The sequence below is a fragment of the Benincasa hispida genome, chromosome 1 (assembly GCF_009727055.1).
Source record: "Benincasa hispida cultivar B227 chromosome 1, ASM972705v1, whole genome shotgun sequence".
NCBI lineage: Eukaryota > Viridiplantae > Streptophyta > Magnoliopsida > Cucurbitales > Cucurbitaceae > Benincasa > Benincasa hispida.
This window is the reverse complement of record NC_052349.1, coordinates 30,995,343-31,006,350: the sequence shown is the minus strand read 5'-3', so window position 1 is coordinate 31,006,350 and position 11,008 is coordinate 30,995,343. Positions and strand designations below refer to the sequence as shown.

Here is an 11,008-nt window from a genome sequence, read left to right as displayed (position 1 = left end):
GTACCCTCATCATTGCGAGGGAGCTCAGTTGAGCTCCGCAACGCTCCTTGTGGTCTATTTTTCAGCTCGCCTGCAATTTGTCCTAGTTGAATTTCTTGATTTCGCATGAATGTTGCTTGATTCTGAAGCACTGATTCATTTTTCTCAATGTAATGCTTCAACAAGCTCTCTAAGGACGAAGATTGCGGTATTTGCAAGCTGCTAGCTTGACTATGCGTTGGACCGTTGTTTTGCGGGAAAAATCTTGGTGGCCCTCCTTTTTGAGTCACTGGTTGGAAGCTTTGTTGTTGATTTTTCCATGCAAAATTTGGGTGGTTTCTCCACCCGGGGTTATATGTATCGGAATAGGGATTATTCTTTATGAAGCATACTGACTACGGGTTTGTTGGGCATTCTTTTATCGAATGAGCGTCTCTGCAAATGATACAACTTACGGTCGTTTGAGCAATTGTGTTGACCTGCCCTTTCTTCGCTCCCGTGTTATTAATTGCGATGCCTTGTATCAAACTCATCATCGCAGTCATTTGATTTTTTAGGGATGCGATGGCCCCGTTGTTTGCATCATTATCTTTTATTCTTAATCTCTGAATGCTTTCCTGTCAATCCTCGTGATTTTTGGAAATGCGATCAAGTATACTCTTTGCCTCCTCATATGTTTTGTCTAGTAGACCACCAGCGACTGCCACATTGGCAGCGGTCTGCGAAAAGGGATTCAGTCCTTGATAAAAGATCTCCATTGCAGGCAGTCTAGTAAGCCATTATGTGGACAGTCTCTTACCAGCCGCTTGAACCTCGCCCAGGCATCGCTGAGCAATTCGTCATCTTCTTGTTCAAAATTTGTTATTAATTTTCTTCTTCTAGCATTCTCGGTTGGTGGGAAATACTTCTTCATAAACTTTTCAACGACTTGTTCCTACAAGGTTATCTCCCCCGACTCGAGGGAATATGCCCATTTTCTTGCCTGATCATAAAGAGAAAATGGGAACAAAGTTAGTCGAACTTCTTTGACAGAGATGTTCGGGAACACAAAAATATTGTAGATTTCTATAAAGCTCCGGAGGTGGGCGTGTGGGTCTTCGCCACGCATTCCTCCAAACTACCCAGCAGCATGGATCATCCGCAACATTACCAGCTTCATTTCAAACCTCAATCCATCTAATGCTGGTCTCATGATTCCTGGAGAGAAATCATAGAGGTTGGGCGACGCATAGTCCCGCATGGGTCTATTACAGTCATTCGCCAGAAGGATGGGGTTGGCCATTATTGTTCGCGTTTGCGGCCCTTACTTCCAGTTGTTTCGCCATTCTTGGTGTTCTCTCTTGTTGTTGGCAATTGTCTCTTAGTCTGCGTCGAATTGTTCTCTCAATCTTTGGGTCATAATTTGCCAGAGATTGAGAGTCTGCAAAGAAATTAGAAAAATTACCATTAGCACACTATTTTGCCGAAGTCCCCGGCAATGATGCCAAAAACTTGATGCGTTATTTTATGATGTGGAATTATGGATGAAAAGGGATGATGAAAATGCGTTGAGCACTCAAATTTTCTCAGTGGAATCCAACTGTAAACCCCACTGAGTTTCCTGGTAAGTCCAGGGTCGAACTCAGGGACTTGGGAAACAGGTTGCGGTGGTAATTTTTAGAAGACTTTGCGGTAACCGATAATTCAAATAATTGTTGGTTTTGTTTGTTGCGGTAATGAAAATAAACAAATGCGGCGGAGTTCGAAAAGAGTTGATAAAACGGAAGATTCGATGAGTATGCAGTGAACGGGTTGAGAAGGGTTTCGGATAACATTTTCTAGGATGCGTTCATGCTATGTGATCATGCAACACACATACAGTAGTAAACCATCTATCGATGCGAATGCTACGGCTTCTAATGTTAGAACACATGTGATATATGCGATAAGTCTATAGGACCTACACATAAGCCTCTATTCTTATTTATGTGATGACAAAATGACACACACATAAATAAGGCGACCACATAATATCATTCCTATCTCTAGGATGCATGTGAAGCAGGTTGGCAAACAGAGCTTATTTCTATGTCTCCATCTCTTGTTTATGCAGTTCAAATCTTGCTCTCTCGAGTCTAGATTCTAACCTAGCTCTCTCAAGTCTTAGGTTCTTTCTTTAGACTCTCTCTCGAGTAGCTTTAAAGGGATGTTTAACAAAGCATAACACAAGATAATCGCAAGCAATGAACTTCCTAGGTCATGTTAGCTTAGTTCTTTTCAACCCATTTGACAAGTTTAGCTACTCATGCGTGCGAAGAGAGTCAGCAGATGTAGAATAAGAACTTCCATTGTATAAATATAAAGATGAAGTACAAAATAACAATATAAGAAGAGAATAAAGAGCCTGATAGCAATCTCTTCCTTCCCAGACTTTTACACTATCTTTCTACTCTTGTTCAAAAGTTAATCTCGCTCTCGCGAGAGTCAGCCCGTTCTCTGCTTTTACGCCTCCGGGTTATCTCTCGAGTTTCCCTGAGCGATCTTCCAGCGTCTTTACTATTCCCTTGCTTCGCCTTAAAAATAAAAGAAAACTATGAACACGGCTAAAGCTCCCAAATCGGTGAACAGGTGAACTTGTTACCCCTTTTCTGAAGGATGTCTTTGGTATTTATAGAGCTCCGGGGTGAAGGGTGGCTTCTCTCTTATGATTGCACAGGCATTAATTCCCAGACTGATGCGTTGAATATTTATCACTAAAAAGCTGAATGTATTTGTTATCGTTAGCAGTTGTCAACTTAATTGGGATTTGACCGTCATCAGCTTTCTGTCCCATCATGATTAATAATGCCTTTCACCCAGATGCGCCCACCAAGTTGCGACAATCATTCTTGAGTAGATGTTTGCGAATATAAATCACCCAAAAGCTTTGCAGTAATGCTACGCTTGTTCGTTGATCTCTTGTTATAGCTCTTTTTGCCTTGCATCAATGCATATTCTGCATAAAAATACAAAAATTAACTGTTCCTATGCGATGAACGCATGCGACCGCAATGTTATAGACTTAAATGCTTTTTGGACACAATCTAACATATTTTATCAATGCAAGCCAGCATTGTTTAAGAACTTAGCATTGTAATAATGTGCATTTCTGCCCGTTATCCATAACAATCATGAGTACGATAACCCTTCACAGATGCTCGTAAGTATAGCTGGGTCAATTTACCGTTTTGCCCCTGTAGTTACATCTAACTCTTTAAGTATCACTGATCCCTCTAATGAACAATACAACATAGTCCTACAATGTGTGGACACCTCTTGGGCCATGGGAAGGTGTGTGACGCCACATTGTTTAAGTCCCGGAATTAGCCCTTAAATGAGTAATCTATCTACTTACCCCTACTTTGGGGAAGAAGTGAATTCCATCTTGTGTAGCTGAGTTCCCAGCTCCCAAATCAGACGAATCCCCAAAGTGGTAGGTCGGCATCGTGGCCACTCGCACCCATGTAAATCAAAGGACCCGCCCTCAAAGGCAGGAGTTTTCAACTCACTCAGTATTGAGGTCATCCTAGTGAAGTGAAGTTTCTATCATGAACGATGTTATATAATGAGATTATAACACTTCGTGGTCCAGTCTTATATAAACTCCTTTGTATAGGACGCCCCCGCTCGCATGTCTCCACATGAATGATTAGGATCAGACCATCTGTAGCAAGTCATAACACTTATAATTATTCTACAAAACGGGCCGCATCCGTAGCATTACCAGGATAAGGTTTCCCTCCTATATCCATATACTATAGACCATTATGGTTATCACTTAAGGCATGATCCACCTGTATGTCTCCACATACATGCTTAAGTTACAAACGACAACTAAGAATCTTAGTTTATTGGTTTGTGGTAAAGCAAATAAAACATCCAATGTTCCATAGACAAAAGTGAAGAAAATATCATATATTATTACATCACAAGAGTTTGTTCAAAACTGTGTTTACAAACTACAGGATCCAACGAGAGTTTAGGGCATCATCCCCAACATACAATTGTTGTAAAGTGTTACAAATGATCTAATCCTGATCATTCATGTATTAGACATGTGAGCGGGGATATTCTATACAAAGGAGTTTGTATAAGACCGAACTACGAAATGTTTAGTCTCATTATATAACACCGTTCATAATAGCGACTAACATTTCACCAGGATGACCATAGGTAACATAACTTGAATCCTGAGTGAGTTGTGAACTCCTGCCTATGAGGGTGGTCCTTTGATTTATATGGGTGAGATTGGCCAGATCGCCGACTCAACAAGCCTACCATTTTGAGAATTCATCTGATTGGGGAGCTAGGAACACAGCTACACAAGATGGAATTCACTCCTTCCCCGAAGCAAAGGTAAGTAGATAAATTGCTCTCTTAAGAGTTCATTCCAAGTCTTGAACAATGTGGCGCCTAAAGAAACTCTTATCAAAGAGAACTATGAGCGGAAGCAAGATCGTTCCAAATTCATTATGACAAAAAAAACAGACATTCACAAACATCCATATAAGTTATGCATCATAGAATAAATTACGGCATGTTTTCAACAAATTAAATACAAAAGAACAAGAGAATCAACTTTGAAGAACTTTTCTTCTCTTTATCTCCCGCTCTGGCCAAGAACAGCCTCTCTCGCTATCGCTGCAATGCCAAGCCAATCGTCTACCAAATCTCGTTGTCGCTCAGCCAACGAACGGTCTTCTATACGAACAGGAAAACACTTGGACACCACCACTCAGTGACCTTAATATTCTCAGAATGAGAATCCAGGAAGTGTGGGCTCTGTTGGATTTGGTAGAGGGAAGGAGGAAACACGATCATATTCAATGACCAAGCAAGTGGGAGAGGTGTTGTGTCTATCGTATACGGATGCTTAATCATTTAGAAAAGGTGCACGATCGTTTAGGTAATCGGGTTTGATCGTTTAGACGATCATTTAGAGAATCTCGCTCTTGCGCGCGATCGTTTAGTAAAATCTATACGATCGTTTAGGTCGACTGCGCGTGTACACGATCATTTAAGAAAACTTGAGCTGTTGTGTAGGCTCTCGTTAGCTAAATGATAGATAGTTTACAATTATATGAAGTGAATATCCGGTCCGATCGTTTAGGTCGACTGCGCGTGTACACGATTGTTTAGGAAAACTTGAGCTGTCGTGTAGGCTCGTCATTAGCTAAATGATAGACGGTGTAACAATTTATGAAGTGATATCCGATTCTTTAAAAATGAAAACCATTTTAATTTTATCATTTAGTTATGAAAACTGAATGCAAACTCCATCATGCACGGTTAAGGAGAAAACCACCAACAATTATCTCATAATTGTTTCATTATAAATAAATATAATAACTAACTTATCATATTATATTTATAACCTATAGTTTTAATATCACATCATATGCAACATTTAAACCATAGTCCTTTTTTCCTCCACTAGATATAAATCATATTTATATCCTTTTCTTCTAATTAATGTATCTTATATATCATGTCAACTATATCATATATAGTTTACCAGTTTAATCATATCATATACAATCAAACTCCCTCTTGTCAATTTGAACACTTCAAACTAACCCAAAAACTGATTCTCAACTTGAATCTATTGAGCTATCAAAGGGACCTTATTGACCTGTAGCTTGAAGCTCCAACAGTACGTGAATAGCTGACTAAGCTCTTTTGCCATGAGATCCACCATCTGTTAACTGTCAGGCATTCCACTAAAGACCGACAGCTGAACTCTTCTTAACATAGATGTATTTCTGTGTCCATCAGATATAACCAATCATGAGTACGATAACCCTTCACAGATGCTTGTAAGTACAGCTGGCCCAATTTATTGTTTTGCCCCTGTAGTTACATCTCACTTCTTAGGTACCACTGATCCCTCTAATGAACAATACAACATAGTTCAACTATGTGTGAACACCTCTCGGACCATGAGAAGGTGTATGGCGCAACATCGTTCAAGCCCTAGGATCAGCCCTTGAGGGAACTATCTATCTACTTGCCCTTGCTTTGAGGAAGGAGTGAATTCCATCTTGTGTAGCTGAGTTTCCAGCTCCCCAATCAAACAAATCCCTAAAGTGGTAGGTTTGAGTTGGTAATCAGGCCACTTTCACCCATGCAAATCAAAGGATTGTCCTCAAAGGTAGAAGTTCCCAACTCACTCAGGATTAAGGTCATGTTATCTATGGTCATCCTAGTGAAGTGAAGTCTCTATCATGAACGACGTTATACAATGAGACTATAACACTTCGTGGTCCGGTCTTATACAAACTTCTTTGTATAGAATGCCTCTGCTCACATGTCTCCACATGAATGATCAGGATCAGACCATCTGTAGCACGTCACAACACTTGTAACTATCTACAAAACGGGTCGTATCGGCAGTGTCACCAGGATAAGGTTTCCCTCCTATATTCATATACTACAGACCATTTTGGTTATCACTTAAGGCATGATCCACCTGTATGTCTCTACATACATGCTTAAGTTACAACGACAACTAGGGATCTTAGTTTATTGGTTTGTGGTGAAGCAAATAAAACGTCTCATGTTTCATAGACAATAGTGAAGAAAAATATCTCATATGATAACATCACAAGCGTTTGTTCAATACAGTGTTTACAAACTACAAGACCTAAGAGAGTTTAGGGCATCATCCCCAACAGCACCACACCCTCTCCTAGCCTGAGAGAGGTTTAGTCATAGTGGGACTATGATCTATTGTTCATTATAGAGATTAGTGATACTTAAGAAGTTAGATGTAACTACAAGGGAAAAACAGTAATTTGGCCCAGCTGTACTTACGAGCAATTTGTGAAAGGTCATCGTACTGTTGATTGGTTATATCCAATGGACACAGAAATATATCTGTAGTGCGAAGAGTGCAGCTGTTGGTCTTTAGTGAAGTGCACGACAGTTAATGGATGGTGGATAATGTAATTAAAGAGTTTAATTAATTATTCATGTACCGTTGGAGCTTCAAGCTACAGGTCCATAAGGTCCCATTGGTAGCTCAATAGGATTTAGTTGAGAATTAGTTTTTGAGTTAATTTGAATTGTTCAAATTAATAAGAGGGATTTAATTATATATGATATAATTAAATTGTGTCAATTATATATGATATAATTGTCATAATGTATTTGATACATTATAATTTAATTGGAGGAAATAAATATTTGAATGGGATTCAAATATTTTCTATGAATGTGATTCATAGTTGTTAAATTTAATATAAATATGATATATATTAAATGTCATAAAATAGAGAAAATAAACTATAGTTTATATTGATATGATTCAATATTAAAACTATAGGTTGTATGTTATATTTGATAAACATATAGTTTAATATAAATATAATATGATAAGTTAGTTATCATATTTATTTATATTATTTTATTATTTTTAATAATAACTTCTCTCTTTTATCTCCAACCACCTTAGTGGGTGGTTATTGTTTTTGTGGCAAGTGGAATAAAAGAAAATTTGTTTTCTCTTCTTCCTGAACGCATTGGCTATATGATTTGAGAGTTGCAGAAAAGTTCTATGTATTCCTCAATCTTCTTCCTCCACACTCAAACAATCTCTCCTAACCAAAATAGTTAGAGCCCACTACTCCTAGATTCTCACCCTGAAAATACCAAAGGCTCAATGTGGTTGTGTCTTTGTTTGGTTCGAGAATATCTTGAAAACAGTCTTCAAGAGGCTGTGTTCGTGATTGTTTAAGGGAGTTACGTGAAGAGAAAAGGTCTTCAAAGGTAATGTATCTTGAACCTTTTTCTTGTATCAAGCATGCTGTAATTTATTTTGAATGCATATATTGTATGTTTACTGTAAATTATGTTTTCAATAATTAATGGAATTTGGACGATCCGCTTCCGCTCAAGGATCTCTTCAATACGAGTTCCTTCAACAATCATATAGAACTTAATGAAGTACAACTTACCACTTGAGACCCAAAAACCTATGTATGAATCACCTTTGTTCTTGGTGAATACGTGCAACTCCATCGCATGATGCGTGGTATTGCATCAGCCGAAATCCTATTTGTTACCCATCCACTAAGGGATGAAACTATCTCGTATGCTCAAACCTACTAATTCAAAAAACAAACACCTCCAATAAGTGCATGATAAAGTCAAAGTAGCAAGAACAATTAAGATTAAACAAACCTGGAAAAAGAACCAGAATCCGTACAAGCTGTATGACTCAGGTGACATTATTCGCGGGCTTCTTCTTGTACATTGCCACCTTCCCTTTGAGTGCATCTTCTAAGCTACTCGAGGATTTTGTGAAAATCATGTGGCCCAAGTCATAACTACAAAAATCCTCCCACTCATTAATCATCCCCAACATGGTCCAGTCCATGTGTTGCCTTCATTCCCTTCCCATCATGGCCAACTCGATGAAATAAAAAATAGCCATCTTTACTGCATCCTCATCGCTCTCAAACTGATAATCCGGGAATCATTGTCCAACTCAATCCCATTCATGTTCAACCTATCTCCCAAATACAACTTCTTGAGCCTAAGAGCTCTATCCTAATAAAAATCAACTTCACGCCTCAGACTATATCTCAAACTTGTCACGATATCAAACTCATTCCGATCAAAAGAAACCTTCTTCCCTAGAAACTGAAAACGAATGATGTCTTCCCTATCCTCTTGTACCTTCCGCGGAAGAATATAATGACACAGAGGCCCATTAAAAACTAACTTCACATCCAAAAAGAGGAAAAAAAAAAAAAATAGTCTGCCTAAACATATAACACTGCCTAGGTGTTAAATGAAGGAACCCTTATACAAGAGAATCTATGAGCAAAAGTGGATTTTTCCAATTCATTGTGACAGAATTTCCACATATACATTCGAACATACAGATATGCATTGATAACACTAAATTACTGGCATGCTTTAAAAGATAAAAACAAAAGACCGAGAGAACATACCAGTTGAATACTTTCTTCACGTGAACGCACATCTCTCACTCCCACTAGTCCAACAAGTAAGCACCCAACAACACCTCGATTGTCTACACGAACAGCTTCGCACGAACAACAGGCAACACTTTGATGGAATTCGTAGATGGGAGGAGGAAAGACTATCGTGTACTACGATCAAGCAAGTGGGAGAATGGGAAGACTATCATATAGTCGGGTGCTTGATCATTTAGTGCGGAGTACACGATCGTGTAATAAAAGGTAAGCGATCATCTATCAAAAGGTAAGCGATCGTTTAGTTATACTTAGGTGCTAAGCGATCATCTAAGAAAAGGTAAGTTATCGTTTAGAAAAGTGCGGGCGATCGTTTAGTGCGGGCATGGGTGTGCGATCGTTTAGTGAGCGGGTGCTATCATATAGACTCTCAACACTAAGCGATAGAAGGCTTTTCACATCATGTATTCATGTCTTGTGCAAAATGAAAACAATTTTCATTTTATTCTTCAGTTACTAAAATTGAATTTAACTTCCCACTAACGTACTAATTCGGAGAAAGCACTGGCCAATTATCTCACAACCGTCCAATTAATAAAATAATGAACATAATCATATTATATTCTTAACCTATAGTTTTATATCATATATCAACTATAGTGTTTTCTCCTTTACTTGATATAAATCATATTTGTATCCAATTTCCTCCAAATTAATGTATCTTCTACATTTAGTCAATCATATCATATATAATTAACCAGTTCGATCATATCATATATACTCGAACTCCCTTTTGTCAATTTGAACATTTCAAACTGACCCAAAAACTGATTCTCAACTTGTATCCAAGCTACCAAAGGGACCTTATGAACCTATGGCTCGAAGCTCCAATGGTATGTGAATAGCTGATTAAACTCTTTTGCCACGAGATCTACCATCTATTAACTGCCAGACATTCCACTAAAGACTGACAGTTGAACTTTTCTTACCACAGATATATTTATGTGTCCATCGGATATAACCAATCATGAGTACGATAACCCTTCACAGATGCTCGTAAGTACAGCTGGGCCAATATATCGTTTTGCCCCAGTAGTTACATCTCACTCCTTAAGGACCACTGATCCCTCTAATGAACAATAACACAGAGTCCAACTATGTGTGAACACCTCTCGAGCCATGAGAAGATGTGTAGCGCCAGCGCGCCATCGTTCAAGCCTGGGATCAGCCCTTAAGGGAGCTATCTATCTACATGCTCCTACTTCGGGGAAGGATGTGAATTCCATCTAGAGATGTCCACGGGTTAGGGCGGGGCAGGGTCGGGGATGCCATTCCCCATCCCCATCCCACTCCCAAATTTCATTCCCCATCCCCGTGAAATTCCCCACAGGGATCGAGGTGGGGATTCCTTATGGGGAATTCGCGGGGATCAGGTTAACCCGCGGGAAACTTTCCTCATTACCTTTTTTTTTTAAAAAAAAAAACAATTAATTTAAATCAATAGTGTGAGCAAATTTTAAATAAATAATTAACTTTATCACTAAATTGTTTATTATGGTTAGTTTTATATGAAAATTTGAATTTAAAGATAAATTGCTCAAAATTTTTGGCCTAAAAAGCTAATTAATTTTGTTAAGTAGAAAGAAAATAAATAAAAAATAAATTATTTCACATATATAAGCTTAAATTTAAACATTCAGTTAAAATATTTCATTATCTTTCCAATAAATAATCACATTTGAAATTTAAATGTAATATTTAAATAATAATAATAATAAACATAACATTACATAACTATACTAAATAAATATGTAAAAGCTAATCGGGGCAGGGACGGGAACGGGGCAAGGCCGGGGCCGAGGGTGGGGACGAGGAATACATTCCCATCCCGTCCCCATTAACTCAGGGGAAATTTTTTCCCCCACTTCTTCCTCATTCCCCGCTCCGTTCGGGGCAGGGCCTCGTCCCCATGGGGAAATTGGATTCCATCTTGTGTAGCTGAGTTCCCAGCTCCCAAGCAAACGAATCCCTAAAGTGATAGGTTTGAGTCGGCGACCTGGCTACTCGCA

At 38.6% G+C, this 11,008-nt stretch overlaps 1 non-coding gene across 1 annotated transcript; it reads left to right on the top strand.

Moving 5' to 3' along the window:
* The first annotated feature begins 752 nt into the window (after positions 1-752).
* Positions 753-859, top strand: LOC120070383. Its single transcript, XR_005479878.1, has one exon. It is a non-coding gene; the product is annotated as a small nucleolar RNA R71 (small nucleolar RNA).
* The last annotated feature ends 10,149 nt before the right edge of the window (positions 860-11,008 follow it).